The following is an 18,005-nucleotide window of genomic DNA, read 5'->3' as shown; positions in this document are numbered from 1 at the left end:
AAATAAGTATTTGGTCAATCATTCAAAGCTCTCACTGATGGAAGGAGGTTTTGGCTCAAAATCTCACGATACATAGCCCCATTCATTTTTTCCTTAACACTGATCAATCGTCCTGTCCCCTTAGCAGAAAAACAGCCCCAAAGCATGATGTTTCCACCCACATGCTTCACAGTAGGTCTGGTGTTCTTGGGATGCAACTCAGTATTCTTCTTCCTCCAAACACGATGAGTTGAGTTTATATCAAAATTGATACATGGATGATACCGCAGAGGATTGGAAGAATGCCATGTGGTCAGATGAAACCAAAATAGATCATTTTGGTATAAACTCATCTCGTCGTTTTTGGAGGAAGAAGAATACTGAGTTGCATCCCAAGAACACCACACCTACTGTGAAGCATGGGGGTGGAAACATCATGCTTTGGGGCTGTTTTTCTGCTAAGGGGACAAGACGATTGATCCGTGTTAAGGAAAGAATGAATGGGGCCATGTATCGTGAGATTTTGAGCCAAAACCTCCTTCCATCAGTGAGAGCTTTGAATGGTTGACCGAATACTTATTTTCCACCATAATTTACAAATAAATTCTTTAAAATTCCTACAATGTGAATTCCTGGATTTTTTTTCACATTCTGTCTCTCACAGTTGAAGTGTACCTATGATGAAAATTACAGACCTCTGTCATCATTTTAAGTGGGAGAACTTGCACAATCGGTGGCTGACTTAATACTTTTTGCCCCACCGTATATATATGATAAATGGGTTGTACTTGTATAGCGCTTTTCTACCTTCAAGGTACTCAAAGCGCTTTGACACTACTTCCACATTTACCCATTCACACACACATTCACACACTGATGGAGGGAGCTGCCATGCAAGGCGCTAACCAGCACCCATCAGGAGCAAGGGTGAAGTGTCTTGCTCAGGACACAACAGACGTGATGAGGTTGGTACTAGGTGGGGATTGAACCAGGTACCCTCGGGTTGCGCATGGCCACTCTTCCACTGCGCAATTTTTTTTAAAGAATACATAAACCATTTTTTTTAGGCTACCTCCATGCTTACTTGTCGCATGTTTATATTACTTGTCACCGACCAAGAGGATAATTTTCTAACATGCGACTTGTTTTGAAAAGCTTCGAAATTGGTTTGAATCGAAAATCGATTCTGATTCGAATCGTCACCCCAGGAATCTGAATTGAATGAAATTGTGAGTTGTTATAATATTCCCCTCCCTAATATGTTGTGTGTAGTTCCTGCAGAAGAATTGCAGACAGTGATTGGCGCCACTGCTTCTTGTCACGACAGTGTCGCCAACACAGGCTGTCACAGAGACGACGTTATCAGTCGGGAGCTACATACCCCCCCCCAAAAACTCAATATGCAAATATTCATTTTTGACGGCGGTTGGCCTGGGGGGTGCTTTGTTTTCCAAACACATGGAGGCTTCAGAGTCTCACTGCTGACAGCCCAAATATGCAAATATCCTCCACACAACTCCAACCTGCCAAGCGCCCCCCTGCCCCCCCCCCCCCCCCACACACACAAAAAAGGCCTCTTGTGCACACATTCAAACAAAACAGACATACACACGTGTCTTGTTTTGCCTGTTAAAGGAGAATTGACAAAAAAAAAAAGTGTGTACCTTCAAGCTCGTTTCATGCGTCTGCTTGAGATTCTAGCACTTCACCGGACCACAAATAAAGTCCAAACCTCGTGAGATGCAATTACGGAAGACTTCACGGAGAAGTGCAGACAACTCGGCCGCAGTCACAGAGACAAAAGGGAAAAAACAACAACACAGTGATGTTCTTTCCTCATTAAAGAGGATTTTCAGATCACCTCAATGCAAAGCGCATGCTGTGGAAAAACTGTTTGGAAACCAGAAGGAGGTTTTTTTGAGTTTCGAGAGATTCTCCCAATGACTCTCGAACATGGATGGCTTGCTCCCGTTAAAAGTGAGCGACATTAAAGATCTTACATCAGCATTTTTTTGTTTTAAGCCAGGGGTGCCCATTACGTCGATCTCGATCGACTGGTCGATCTCGGAGGGTGTGTCAGTCGATCTCAAGCCAGGCATTAAAAAATATACATAAAAATGAGCAATCATCAATCATACCAAGACTTCACTTTCGTCAGTTGTTTGACATTCTCGGCACCCGAGGATCTTGTGAGATGACGCTGGCTGCTGCGAGCTCATATTTAAGAAAAAAATCACTAACAGGGCGGACGCAGAGAAACACATTTTATTTCTAGAGACTCCCTACCTACTGTCAAAACTCTAAAGACCGACTGCACAGTTCCTGTCTTCACCATAAAAGACCTGTTTCATCCTGCCTGTGCTAACAAAATAAGAGTCTCAGAAAGCTAGCGTGCACAAGCTAGCAAGCTACGGAGTTTGATGCCAATGTATTTCTCCCCCGCCCTCAGCGACCGCTTTCTCACTTGCTTGCCCACCCGCACACTCACTGACGTCACTCACCTGCTGCCAGACATTAAAGGGCCACACACATATGCTACTCTCATAACAAAGTGTTTAAAAACGAGTATGCAAGTTGGACAAATGAGATGCCAAATCCAACCACTTTCATGTGGTATTGGACAGAAAGGAGGACTTTTTTTTTCCTCCATTCGAAAATGCGGACGTTATCAGCACCACTGTCTAATTCCAATCAATGCAAGTCATCAGAATCAAATACACCAACTTATATTCTTGTCTTCATGAAAGAAAGGAATCTATGTGTTAAACATGCTTGTATTATCATTAAACACCATTAACTTGTTAACAAAAATGTCTCTTTCATAAATAAATAAATATAAATTATAAATAGGAATGAGGTAGATCTCCTCGACTTGGTCAATTGAAAAGTAGCTCACCTGCAGAAAAAGTGTGAGCGCCCCTGTTTTAAGCTGAACATCTTCATCCACTTGGCTCAGTTTAGGCCTGAAAGATAGGACCGGCCTTATTTAAAATCTGTACTACACTTAAGACTGGATTTCCTAAGATCTGAACACCACGCGCTAAAACAGTGTGTGCGATCTATAAAATACCGTGTACTATTAGTGGGCGGGTTGCGTGCGATTTACTTACACTGCATGTGCAATGGATAAGTGGTACTGACGGCCTTATTTAAATGAAGATTTTGCGTTTGAGACACTCTCATTTGTTGCACATTCATGTTATCATGCTCCTACATTTGGCATTTTGTTATGTTTTCACACAAACAGGAGACATCTACCACTTTGTCAAACAAAGACTTGGACTTGGATTGTTTCTTCAACGCAAAGGATGATTGGCACGAGCCAGGCGTGAATGTAAGTACATTTTATTTTACTATTAACACAAACAAACTACAAAAAGGCAAACCAAGGGCGCGCACAATGGCGGAGAACAAATACTTGGCTACAAAAAAACAAATGACAAGCAAAAGGGCTGCAAACTATAAACGTGAAACAAAAAAACTCTTGCGCTGAGGCATGAACAAAAAAATGTACGTGGCATGGACAAAATGAACAGCATATATATATATATATATATATATATATATATATATATATAAATATATATATATATATATATATATATATATATATATATATATATATATATATATATATATATATATTTGTGTGTACACAGCCTGGCTCACTGCTGAATTGTTTTAACCCAATGTGGCCCCCGAGTCAAAAAGTTTGGGGACCCCTGCTTTAGTAAATCAGGCCCTAAGTGTGTCAGAAAAGTTCCAGAAATAGCATTGCAAAGGGTATATTTAAAATCCAACCGGCAAGTTTTCCCCACTGAAGTAATCCCTTTTGAGTGTAATCCACATTCTTAAAGGGGACCTCGGATTAATTTAATTATTATTATTTTTTGCTTTTAAATGTTTTTACTGGGCCTGTGATGAGGTGTCCAGGGTGTACCCTGCCTTCCGCCCGAGTGCAGCTGGGATAGGCTCTAGTAGAAAATTGATGGATGGAAGGAAATGTTACAAAGTCGGATACTCGTGTTAAACAATGCCTATGCGTCAAATCCTAAAGTTCATACATTTTGGCGTGAGTTTGCACGGAGTTTTGGATACCTCTGTATGGAAGTTAATTTGTGTCTTCATTACGAGAGCTTTTTTTGACACTGAATTTATGTAATTGCATTTGAATTCTGTGAACTAAATGTTTTTTTACATCCAATTATGCTGACAAATGAAGTAAAAAAAAAAATTGGTAGCAAAATGTGTTACGATCCACTGCTCGGATCTTTTGTTATTTGGATTTTTGGGTTTGTTGGTGCACTTCCTTGTTTGTTTTGTCACCATGGTAACTTGTTTTTTCACCTGCCTTGTTCGCACACCTGCTTTTGAACAGAGACTCTATTTAAGCCTGCATTTTCCGTTCTCTCGTTCTCTCCTCGTAGTTTAGTGTGCATACCGTTTGTGTTTCACTAGTGACGACTTGGCTACCTGTTTTTTGATCTCGCTGGCTTCCGTGCTTAGCCTCTTGTGTTTCCTAGCTCCCATGCTAGCGTTTTGTTTTGCCTTTTAGTGCCAAGTGCAAGTTGTTTCTATTCTTAGTCTGTTTTTAGTTTTAATATAACCATACTTCTTACCTTTACGCTGTGTCCGTGCCCGATCTGCATCCTGAAGAAGCTCCACCCGCATAACGATGCCCCGAAGACGTCACAAAAATGAGTGTTGATTAAAATCACTGTTTAAATTATCAGTGTATAAAAAGACCAATGTTTAAAATGTGGTGTATAAAAATGGGTGTATAAGAATACAGTGTAAAAAAAACTAAACAAATTCACTGCTTCAACCGCAAGCCCTACATCTGGTAAATTAAGTGTAACGCAGGTGTCGAATACATTTGCGAAGACTATTAGGCTCTTGTCTTGCTATTTACTCTTTGCGCACTTCCTAGTCACGTGACCGCCACAGTCCAATCAGCTGTAGGCATATACCGGTAGCCGAAAGTGACTGGTATGCTCTTGCTGTAGTTAGTCTTTGGCAACTCGGCGCACTCCTCCCGTGTCACGTGACCGCCGCGGTCCAATTGGTGGTGCTTATAAGCCGGTAGCAGGAAGTAGCCAGGAGACAGGGCATGAGATCGATTACATTTCTGCTCGAGGTAGGTTTTAAACCTTGTTGTCACCTGAAATATTGTGCTGACGGTGTTTTTAAACTACATGCCTATTTTGTAACTTTATAGAGCCGACTTCCAGCGCCGGGGTTCTTTGTCACTAAGCTGTGTTTGACTGTGGAAGCTCAATTGGTGAGTCCATATTTATGACAATAGCACTTTAAGCATTCATCTTTCTTCATTGCAACAGTCTTTGTGGCATATTCTCAATCGTCCATATAAAAGGTTTGACTAAAAATACTGATCACATTTGTGTATTGAATGTACTTTTATGTGTTTAGATCATAAGCACATTTAGTGCACTGACTGCTTTGTATACACACTCCTCAGCCTTCCCGGTAATTCAGGTGTACTGGAGAGGAGGCTACGCCGGATAGTCGAACCTCGGATTCAGGAGGAACAGTGTGGTTTTCGTCCTGGTCGTGGAACTGTGGACCAGCTCTACACTCTCCGCAGGGTTCTTGAGAGTGCTTGGGAGATCGCCCAACCAGTCTACATGTGCTTCGTGGACTTGGAGAAGGCATTCGACCGTGTCCCTCGGGAAGTCCTGTGGGGAGTGCTCAGAGAGTATGGGGTACCGGACTGTCTTATTGTGGCGGTCCGCTCCCTGTATGATCAGTGCCAGAGCTTGGTCCGCATTGCCGGCAGTAAGTCGAACACATTTCCAGTGAGGGTTGGACTCCGCCAAGGCTGTCCTTTGTCACCGATTCTGTTCATAACTTTTATGGACAGAATTTCTAGGCGCAGTCAAGGCGTTGAGGGGTTCCGGTTTGGTGACCGCAGGATTAGGTCTCTGCTTTTTGCAGATGATGTGGTCCTGATGGCTTCATCTGACCGGGATCTTCAGCTCTCACTGGATAGGTTCGCAGCCGAGTGTGAAGCGACCGGAATGAGAATCAGCACCTCCAAGTCCGAGTCCATGGTTCTCGCCCGGAAAAGGGTGGAATGCCATCTCCGGGTTGGGGAGGAGACCCTGCCCCAAGTGGAGGAGTTCAAGTACCTAGGAGTCTTGTTCACGAGTGAGGGAAGAGTGGATCGTGAGATCGACAGGCGGATCGGTGCGGCGTCTTCAGTAATGCGGACGTTGTACCGATCCGTTGTGGTGAAGCAGGAGCTGAGCCGGAAGGCAAAGCTCTCAATTTACCGGTTGATCTACGTTCCCATCCTCACCTATGGTCATGAGCTTTGGGTCATGACCGAAAGGATAAGATCACGGGTACAAGCCCCCGAAATGAGTTTCCTCCGCCGTGTGGCGGGGCTCTCCCTTAGAGATAGGGTGAGAAGCTCTGCCATCCGGGAGGAACTCAAAGTAAAGCCGCTGCTCCTTCACATCGAGAGGAGCCAGATGAGGTGGTTCGGGCATCTGGTTAGGATGCCACCCGAACACCTCCCTAGGGAGGTGTTTAGGGCACGTCCAACCGGTAGGAGGCCACGGGGAAGACCCAGGACACATTGGGAAGACTTGGTCTCCCGGCTGGCCTGGGAACGCCTCGGGATCCCCCGGGAAGAGCTAGACGAAGTGGCTGGGGAGAGGGAAGTCTGGGTTTCCCTGCTTAGGCTGTTGCCCCCGCGACCCGACCTCGGATAAGCGGAAGAAGATGGATGGATGGATGGATGGATGCTTTGTATAGGTCATAATTATGGTTATTTTAGCATTTTATTGCATAGTGTGATTCTGATGTTTATTAATTTATATTGTACAATATTGAGGAAAGAATTAGAAATGATTGAATATTTATTATGAATACTTGATAATATATTGAATAATATATTATGAATACTTGATGGTATATTGTTGGATAATATATTATGAATACTAGTAAACGCAAATTAGTGTTATTTAATGAAGATTTGTGTACACATGGATATATAAAAATGGTTCTGGCTCTTACACAGGCCAGGCTTCTCTTTTTGATGGCGAGCTTAGGAAAATAATCACCAAGTCCAAGGATCAAGTTTGGAAGATTCCAGCCAGGAACCTCACCACCTGCTCTGTCTGGGCTGGTAGGAGGCTCTTGAGCCGACCATTTACAATTCTCACTTTACCTGCAGCACATGGACTGTACTGCCATCCTTTTTTTCCCCAAGAACAACTATCTGAACTGAGATTTAAACAAGATCCAGAGACACTGAATAGTTCAATGGAATTGTATATAGTACTTGTGTTTTTCTCTTTAAATTAATTTCATGTTGGATGGCCATTCAACTCATTGTGTGTGTATATATCTGCTGTCAATCACTAATTCTCTAATACACGGTGTCAACCAAACTACAATTCAAGCTCTGTCTCTCTATGAGCTGAAACTAGTCTTCTGTTCCTAGCCCATAACACCCCATATATATATTTATTGCATTGCTTTGTACCACGTATAGGTTACATAAGACTGAAGCAATCAGTCCTATCTCAGAACCAGCCAATGAGGTGTCAAGTTTGAAGTCACGTGACACGGGTCTTGCGAAACTGCAAAAAGGAAGTTACCTGGGCGTAATACAACATAATTACATAATAATGCTGGATGTTTCTAAACTATCAAAATTATTCCAATGGTTGGAATCTTCACTTTTGATCTCAGCTGCATTTGCAAACAGACTGGACAAGTTGGTAGAAGAAGGCCAGTAACGTGGTGGGAGTGGAGCTGGACTCTCTGGCGGTGGTGTCAGAGAGGAGAAGTCTAGCAAAACTCCTAGCCATTACGGACAACACCTCCCACCCACTACACTCTGACCTTGCGGAGAGAATGAGCACGTTCAGTGGAAGGCTCAGACTCCAAAAATGTAACACGGAATAACACAGGAGGTCCTTCATACCGACAGCCATCAGACTGTATAATGCATATGTTCCTTGACTGCACTTAAATGTAGAATATATGTAGATTATACTTATATCATTCATATATTATATAATATATGTCATATATTCATTATTATTATTGTTTATTGTGAGCGAACTGTGGTGCTGAATTTCCCCCAGGGATCAATAAAGTACTTTCTATTTTATTCTATTCTATTCTATTCTGGGGTACACCTGGACAAGTCGCCACCTCATCGCAAGGCCAACACAGATAGACAGACAACATTCACATAGTTGATATCGTAAATCACGCATTCTGTATTTAGTGTCTTAGTAAGTAAAAATCTAAAACTACGTTTTTAGTAGCAATCTTAATTGTGTGTGTTTGTACCATCTTGTGATCAGCTTGTATCCTTTTTTGCAAAATATTGTGATTTTTTTTTTTTTTCACTAATGCACAGCAACCTCCACTGTTTAAAGTGTTCACAAAAAGGGATCCAAGCGCATACAGCAGATGAAATGGCCTAGTGGCGTGTAGTTCTGCCTTTCCTGCCTCTTTTAAAGACCCGTGTCACGTGACTTCAAATTTGACACCTCATTGGCTGATTCTCAGACATGATCGATTTGCTTCTGTCTTAATGTACCGGACGTGGGTCTTGCATTTTGAGCGTAAAATTTTTCTGATCTAAATTTGTTTACAAAGACACTGAACTTTTACACACAATACCAATTTTCTTCCACGGAAATTGTCGACGTAATTAGAGGTAAAACAATTCAGTTCACAAACTTCAAATGCGAAAAATTCAACATTCAGGGTAAAAAAAAAGCTTTCGTAATCAAGACAAAAATTACCTCCATATTGTTACGGCTCAAGCCGCTGCCGCCACACAATCTGCTGTGCGCTCCTCTGAGCGAGCCTCGGGACACGCCAACGGCTCCACACAATCAGCAGTCTACACACCTGCCCCTAAAGGCCTACTGAAATGAGATTTTCTTAGTTAAACGGGGATAGCAGGTCCATTCTATGTGTCATACTTGATCATTTCGTGATATTGCTATATTTTTGCTGAAAGGATTTAGTAGAGAACATCCACGATAAAGTTCGCAACTTTCGGAGCTAAGAGAAAAGCCCTGCCTCTACCGGAAGTCGCAGACGATGACGTCACATGTTTGATGGTTCCTCACATATTCACATTGTTTATAATGGGAGCCTCCAACAAAAAGTGCTATTTGGACCGAGAAAATGACAATTTCCCCATTAATTTGAGCGAGGATGAACGGTTCATGTTTGAGAATATTGATAGCGACGGACTAGAAAAAATTAATGAATATATAAAAAATAATAAAAAAAAAAAAAGTGATTGCATTGGGACGGATTTCGATGTTTTTAGAGACATTTACTTGGATAATTCTGGGCAATCCCTTATCTTTCTATTGTGTTGCTAGTGTTTTACTGAGTTAAATAGTACCTGATAGTCCGAGGTGTACGTCCACCGGTGTCTTGACGCCAATGTCTCAGGGGAGTCGACGGCAGCTTTATGGACGGCACAAGCTCAGCTTTTCTCCGGTAAGAAGCAACTTTTTACCACAATTTTCTCACCGAAACCTGCTGGTTGACATTCCGTCGGGATTCATGTTCGCTTGACCGCACTCTGATCCATAGTAAAGTTTCACCTCCAGGAATTTTAAACAAGGAATCACCGTGTGTTTGTGTGGCTAAAGGCTGAAGCTTCCCAACTCCATCTTTCTATTGTGACTTCTCTAATATAAATTAAACAAATTGCAAAAGATTCAGCAACACAGATTTCCAAAATACTGTGTAATTATGCCGTTAAAGCAGACTACTTTTAGCTCTGTTTGTGTTCAGCGCTCATACTTCCTAAAAACCCGTGACGTCTTGCGTACACGTCATCATTACACAACCTTTTCAAGACGGAACTCCCGGGAAATTTAAAATTGTAATTTAGTAAACTAAAAAGGCCGTATTGGCATGTGTTGCAATGTTAATATTTTATCATAAACTATCAGACTGCGTGGTGGGTAGTAGTGGGTTTCAGTAGGCCTTAATGCTCCACATCCTTCATAAACCAGCGGATCCTGCGTTCCAGTGCCAGAACATAGCTACTTGTCTCATACATTAAGCACTTCACGTCTTTAGCTCTGCTCGCATATGTGCTTCCTTGTTCTGTGTTTTTTCTCCGTGCTCATCGTCTTGCATCCTGTGTCGTCACCCAGCAGCTCCTCTTCGTTCCCTGGATTCAAGCTGTGTCTCTCGTCTCCCCGGATTCCCTCCTGTCTTCTTGCTATCTTTCTGGATCTCGACCTCTCACCTGGACACGGACTCCGAAGACTTGCTCCTGCCCTTGACCTCTTGCTTTCCCACAGACCTCCGAACCTGTCCCCTCCTTTTGGACTTCGCTTAACGTAGTCACACCACAGGTTTTTGGATTAATTACACACGTCATTCTATTGTTTTGATAAAGACGCCTAAGGGTAAGCGACGTCCCTGTTTCAGTGCTGTCTTCTTCTCTACCGTACGTAACACCTTTACCTTCTCATTCTTCCAGGATGTAGTTCCGTCGTCGAGGCTATCTTCCATCCATCCATTTCTACCGCTTGTCCCTTTCTTAATGTCTTTAAAACGGCTTCCCTTGATAACACCATTGAGTTTGAGAAAAAGAGGAAATAAAGCCTATGCAGAACCAGGTCGGGGTAAGAGTTTGCTTCATCACATCAATGTTCTACTTAGCTAAAAACTGTTGGCTGCTCGAGCACTGTGAGCAGGTGTGTTGTTTATGGTGAAGCAGCTACAAGTTGTCTTGCCACAACTTTCACCTTTTTTCGCCCTTTTTTGGTGAACAAAGCAACTGCCGCACAATGTCTTTGTTGATGTGCTGGTGGATCGTCCGGCCTTGTAGACACAACACTTGTGGATGCTTCTCACATTGAAACATTCGATTAACATGACTTTGATTTTGGACTTGGACTTGTCTGCTCTCTGTCACCAAAGGGGACTTGTTTTGACATGACATCATGATGGTCAGCTGAGAAAAGTCCCTGAAGAACCCTTCCTAAAGCCTCTGAATCCGTGGCAGAAAACTCCGGTAAAGTGCATTTGACTCAATGGGGAATGGGTTTAAAGGCCTACTGAAATGAGATTTTCTTATTCAAACATGGATAGCAGGTCCTTTCTATGTATCATACTTGATCATTTCACGATATTGCCATATTTTTGCTAAAAGGATTTAGTAAAGAACATCGACGATAAAGTTCGCAACTTTTGGTCGCTAATAAAAAAGCCTTGCCTGTACCGGAAGTAGCAGACGATGTGCGCGTGATGTCACGGGTTGTAGGGCTCCTCACATCCTCACATTGTTTATAATCATAGCCACCAGCAGCAAGAACGATTCGGACCGAGAAAGTGACAATTTCCCCATTAATTTGAGCGAGGATGAAAGATTCGTGGATGAAGAAAGTTAGAGTGAAGCACTAGAAAAAAAAAAGGCGACGGCAGTGGGAGCAATTCAGATGTTATTAGACACATTTACTAAGATAATTCTGGAAAATCCCTTATCTGCTTATTGTGCTACTAGTGTTTTAGTGAGATTATAAAGTCATACCTGAAAGTCGGAGGGCTGCGGTGACCACCAGTGTCTCTGAGGGAAGCCATATGGAGGAGCCAAGAAAGTCACAGCTGCCTTTTTGAGCTGCAGGAGGACGCAAACTCCGCTCAAGTCTCCGGTAAGAGCTGACTTAATATCACAATTCTCTCATCCAAAAACTTGCTGGTTGACATGTGGTAGAGAAACATGTTCGCTCGACCGCTCTGTTCCATATTAAAGCTTCGCAACAAACAAAGAAACACCGGCTGTGTTCTGGTTGCTCAAGGCAGCTGCTTTCCACCGACAGCATTCTTCTTTATAGTCTCCATTATTAATTGAACAAATTGCAAAAGATTCAGCAACACAGATGTCCAAAATACTGTGTAATTATACGATTAAAGCAGACAACTTTCAGCCGTGAGTGGTGCTGGGCTAAAATGTCCCCTCCAACCAGTAACGTCACAAGCACGTGTCATCATTCCGCGACGTTTTTAACAGGATACTTTGCGGCAAATTTAAAATTGCAATTTAGTAAACTAAAAAGGCCGTATTGGCATGTGTTGCAATGTTAATATTTCATCATTGATATATAAACTATCAGACTGCGTGGTCGGTAGTAGTGGGTTTCAGTAGGCCTTTAAAGGGGAACATTTGAGTTTGGGGTTTGAAGTAATACTATTTTGTGACACCGATTTTTAATATTGAGTGGTTAACTTCTTTTTACACTTGTATGATGGATAAGAAAATTAAAAAGGGTGACTCTTCTATGCAGCAATTCCGCCTCCCAAGATGTCCGCCAAACGTCTCGACAAATACAGGCGGGTATACAATTGATTGTTATTCGTTTTATTTTACAGCGGTTAACTTTCTTTTCACACTTGTATGAAAAGAACGCTGAAAAAGAGGGACTCGTCTTCAGCAGTCTTCGCTCCTCACTTCCCTGTACGTCGGTGTTATGTGTCAGACTAACCGTAGGTGGGTACGCAATGCATTGTTTTTATATTTTACTACGCAGTGTTTACGTTTTCATTTCACTCTTGTATCACAACCAATAAGGTACTCATTCAAGATTTTATGAGGGCATCAGTTTGACCCTGGAACTGATTCCAAAAATGGTTTATGGTGAATACAAACAGCCTGGAAGGGATTGTGTTCGCATTTAAACGCTGAAGATGCACAACCAATTGCTCCTGTGACATTTTGCCGTGTGGTATAAAATGCATCGTTGGAAAGTCAATTAAATTGATGATCTTAATGGAAGATAGTCCACACCACAAAGATGAAAAACAAGCCTATGTGCTTTTTAAATAAGCAGACACATAATTGTGAGTGTTGGTATATAGATTAACAGAGCTGGTAATAATCATTTATTATAATTGTGTGAATACATTCACACATATGGTTTTGTACACCAAAATTTATCTATTTATTATTCAAATACATATTATTCTTCTCCAGATTTTTCCACCTGATTCAAACCGTTCCAACTTCAAACTGTTCAATCTATTCGGGATTTGCTGGATTTCCCCTGAAAAATTCCCAGATTTCCCAGAATTTCAGGTTTTCCGGGACATTTCTCCCGTTCAAAATGAATTGGCCATTTTTCAAACTTTCACCATTACCACATTTTTCAATACAATTTAAACCGTTCCACCTGCGGTATAGCTCGGTTGGTAGAGCGGCCGTGCCAGCAACTTGAGGGTTGCAGGTTCAATCCCCGCTTCTGCCATTCTAGTCACTGCCGTTGTGTCCTTGGGCAAGACACTTTACCCACCTGCTCCCAGTGCCACTCACACTGGTTTGAAAATGTAACTTAGATATTGGGTTTCACTATGTAAAGCGCTTTGAGTCACTAGAGAAAAGCGCTATATAAATATAATTCACTTAATTTCACCTACAACACATTTCACCATTCTGGAAATGCAATCTATACTTTTTCCAAGTAAAACAAAAAGTCCTGGATTTTCCAGAATTTCTGGTTTTCCAAAGCCCTATTTAAACCCTTTTTTCTGCCGACTATTCCTTCCACATTTTCCACGCATTTCATCCATTCCACTGTCAAAACATTCCTCTTAATCAGGACAAAAAAAAAAAAATGTTGTTTTTTGAACTGGAAAAATTCCCGGTTCTCAGTAATGCCATTTTTCAGTTCAACATGTTACTATGAGGTGGCGACTTATCCAGGATGTAACCCTCTTTCCGCCTGATTGTAGCTGAGATAGGTGCCAGTGCCCTCCGCGACCTCAAAAGGGAATAAGCGGTAGGAAATGGATGGATGTTACTACTTCAGCATTTCTCGACCGACATGAAAAATTCCAACACCAACCATTTTTACTCATTTAGAGCAGTGGTTCACAAATGGGGGTATGCCAAGGGGTACGTGAGATTTTTCAAAAATATTCTAAAAATAGCAACAATTCAAAAATCCTTTATAAATATATTTACTGAATAATACTTCAACACAATATTTATGTAAGTTCATAAACTGTGAAAAGAAATGCAACAATGCAATATTCAGTGTTGACAGCTAGATTCTTTGTGGACATGTTTCATAAATATTGATGTTAAAGATTTCTTTTTTTGTGAAGAAATGTTTAGAATGAAGTTCATGAATCCAGATGGATCTTTATTACAATCCCCAAAGAGGGCACTTTAAGTTGATTACTTCTGTGTAGAAATATTTATTTATCATTGAATCACTTGTTTATTTTTCTACAAGTTTTTAGTTATTTTTATATCTTTTTTTGTCCAAATAGTTCAAGAAAGACCACTACAAATGAGCAATATTTGGCACTGTTATACAATTTAATAAATCAGAAACTGATGACATAGTGCTGTATTTTACTTCTTTATCTCTTTTTTTCAACCAAAAATGCTTTGCTCTGATTAGGGGGTACTTGAATTAAAACAATTTTCACAGGGGGTACATCACTGAAAAAAGGTTGAGAACCACTGATTTTGACCATTCAAGTTTCTTTTTTTACCTGTTTCAAAAAAATTCCCGCTTTTCCCAAAATTACCAATTTTTCTGAAATCCCCATTAAAATCAATGGGACATTCGTCAAAGTTCCACAATTCCCACATTTGTCATCTGATTCAAACTGTTCCGACTTCCAAAAATATTCAGCCTGTGTGCTTTACGTCCATCCATCCATCCATTTTGTACCGCTTATTCCCTTTGGGGTGGCGGGGGGCGCTGCTACCTATCTCAGCTACAATCGGGCGGAAGGCGGTGTACACCCTGGTCAAGTCGCCACCTCATCGCAGGGCCAACACAGATAGACAGACAACATTCACACTCAACATTCACACACTAGGGCCAATTTAGTGTTGCCAATCAACCTATCCCCAGGTGCATGTCTTTGGAAGTGGGAGGAAGCCGGAGTACCCGGAAGGAACCCACCCATTCACGGGGAGGACATGCAAACGCCACACAGAAAGATCCCGAGCTTGGAATTGGACCCTGACTACTCTGGACCTTCGTATTGTGAGGCAGATGCAGTTACCCCTCTTTTGATTGATACTTTTATTAGTAGATTGCACAGTTCAGTACATATTCCGTACAATTGACCACTAAATGGTAACACCCGAATAAGTTTTTCAACTTGTTTAAGTCGGGGTCCACGTTAATCAATTCATGGTACAAATATATACTAACATAATAAAGTCATCACACAAGTTAATCATCATAGTATATTCATTGAATTATTTACATTATTTAAAATCCGTGGGTGTAATGAGGAGCTTTGGTTGATATCAGTACTTCAGTCATCAACAATTGCATCAACAGAGAAATGGACTTTGAAACAGTGTAGGTCTTACTTAGTAGGATATGTACAGCCAGCAGAGAACATAGTGAGTTCAGATAGCATAAGAACAAGTATATACATTAGAAGTACATTTGATTATTTACATTAGGTTATTTATAATCCGGGGAGATGGTATGTGAATGGAGGAGGGTGTAAGTAAAGGGTTGAAGTTTCCTGGAGGTGTTGTTATAGAGCGGTTTTGAAGGAATATAGAGATGCACTTACTTTTACACCTGTTGGGAGTGCATTCCACATTGATGTGGCATAGAAAGAGAATGAGTTAAGACCTTTGTCAGATCGGAATCTGGGTTTAACGTGGTTTGTGGAGCTCCCCCTGGTGTTGTGGTTATGGCGGTCATTTACGTTAAGGAAGTAGTTTGACATGTACTTCAGTATCAGGGAGGTGTAGCGGATTTTATAGACTAGGCTCCATCGTGAAGCCCGTGCTTTACGTCAAGAATTCTAAAAAAAATTCCAGGATTTCAGTTATACTTCAGCATTTGGAGCATTCACATGCAATTCCTTCAGGAATTGCCTCATCTAGTGTGCGATAGCATTGATTAAAGAGTCAGTTGATCCACGACTTCACGTGGGCTGCTACACGATGCAGAAATAATGAAATGAATCGATTTAATTTGTTGATTTACTTGACTGATTTAAAAATAGCTATTGGACAATGATAAAGTGTATACTATACAGCTGCCAAGCCACAGGTCACATGTCAGCGTGCAGGGTGAGGATGATAAAGAGAAGAACAAGGTTCACGTTTATCTTCACCACAAATCAAACTTCCCCCTCCCCTTGCTTGGTGGCAACCACCTGCACGCCTTGCTTTTTTTATCCAAACATACGGTGCTGCTCGACGCAGGGCAGGACAGTGCCTCCCTAATAAGGTGAGCAGTAATCTTCTTAGGAGTGAAACTTTGATTTCCTGCCAGCCACCCTGCACCGGTTAGTTAACCGGCTCCGCCAAAGACTCTTAGGAGGATTACCCGAGAAAACAATTACTTTCAGCACCACTGACAGCTCCTTTACAACCTCTGTACTGGATATTTGTGTGAGGAATAAAACCACACGTCCCATTTTATTATTGCTCCAGTGCATTGCATTTAAAATAATGTTGTAGGTCCACTGGCTTATATGATTGCATCAAAACCTAGTCTGGAATTTTTCCTACACGTCCCTTATTAATTAACAGAGTTTCTCTTTTATAACCTTTTTTTTTTCACACCGTAGTGTATTGTGTTTTCTCATCATTTGTCTATTTTTCCTCTAATGTGACAGCCTTGCAGCTTTATAACCCAGATTACTCTTGTGAAAGACATGTCAGTGAGGATTTTAACCCGGTTCGATAAAGAATGTGTTTTTAGCTCAGTGGCCTTGTGGTTAGCGTGTCCGCCCTGAGACTGGAAGGTCGTGATTTCAAACCCCGGCCGAGTCATACCAAAGACTATACAAATGGGACCCATTGCCTCCCTGCTTTGCACTCAGTATCAAGGGTTGGACTTGGGGGTTAAATCACCAAAATGATTCCCGAGCGTGGCCACTGCTGCTGCTCACTGCTCCTTTCACTTCCCAGGGGGTGAACATGGGAATGGGCAATACAAGTATGTCCAGCCAAGTACATTAGAGCCACACAAATGTGTACAATGTGAAGTTAATATCAATCAATCAATCAATGTTTACTTATATAGCCCTAAATCACTAGTGTCTCAAAGGGCTGCACAAACCACAACACAAACCACTACGACATCCTCGGTAGGCCCACAGAAGAGCAAGGAAAACTCACACCCAGTGGGACGTCAGTGACAATGATGACTATGAGACCCTTGGAGAGGACAATATCAGAGCCTTTAGCTCAAAATGATTCTTACATTTTGTTTTTGTTATTTTTGTTAGGCAGGCACCAGCATGAACATCAAGATACCCCTGAACAGTTTTTTTTGTTGTTTTTTTTTACAAAATCACAGGACAACACTATTATAATTATCAGCTGTTGAACCTTCATACTGTTCCGTACTCAAACTAAGGTTGTTTTATGTATAAACCTCCACAGGCAACATTTTGGCCCTAAGCAGGATTTTAATTGGAGGCTCCACAATTCCAATTTTTTTGCACACTTTTTAATTCATGTGAAGCAATTATCATACTTCTTTAATCAAACATGAATATATTTCATGCATGATTTGTACTAAAAGACCTGCTCAGTGGCCTTGTGGTTAGAGCATCCGTCCTGAGACTGGAAGGTCGTGAGTCATACCAAAGACTATAAAAAATTAGACCCACGACCTTCCTGCTTGACACTCGGCATCAAGGATTGGAATTGGGGGATAAATCATCAAAATGATTCCCGAGCGTGGCCACCGCTGCTCCTCATTGCTCCCTTAACCTCCCAGGGGGTGAACATGGGGATGGGCCGGATGAAGAGGATAATTTCACCACACCTAGTGTGTGCGTGTGACTATTGTTGGGACTTTAACATTAACTTTAAAACACATCCACAAGAAATACATTCTTCAGTAATTAGTGCAAATTTTTCAACATAATTAAAACATAGATTTATAAACCTTCCTAACTCAATTCCAACCAGGACTTGAGCTCAGTACCACTGCCTTTTAATAAAAGTCAACGTTAAAAAGTTAAAGTACAACTGATTGTCACACACACACTAGGTG

The 18,005-nt window shown here is 41.5% G+C and overlaps 1 protein-coding gene and 1 long non-coding RNA gene across 3 annotated transcripts in view; one reads left to right on the top strand and one right to left on the bottom strand.

Moving 5' to 3' along the window:
* The window catches only part of LOC133549982 (uncharacterized), a 169,820-nt gene that overhangs the window by 49,834 nt on the left and 101,981 nt on the right, over positions 1–18,005 (bottom strand). The window lies entirely within an intron of this gene.
* On the top strand, positions 5,055–10,923 carry LOC133549983 (uncharacterized). Of its 2 annotated transcripts, XR_009806216.1 has the most exons (4): positions 5,055–5,116; positions 5,198–5,260; positions 7,025–7,132; positions 10,158–10,923. It is a non-coding gene; the product is annotated as an uncharacterized LOC133549983 (long non-coding RNA). The 2 variants fall into 2 exon arrangements; XR_009806215.1 differs by lacking the exon at positions 10,158–10,923 and having other exon boundaries at positions 7,025–7,403.

This window comes from Nerophis ophidion, linkage group LG03 (genome assembly GCF_033978795.1).
Source record: "Nerophis ophidion isolate RoL-2023_Sa linkage group LG03, RoL_Noph_v1.0, whole genome shotgun sequence".
Lineage (NCBI taxonomy): Eukaryota > Metazoa > Chordata > Actinopteri > Syngnathiformes > Syngnathidae > Nerophis > Nerophis ophidion.
Note: the sequence above shows the minus strand (reverse complement) of the source record. Positions and strands in the feature narration are given on the sequence as shown.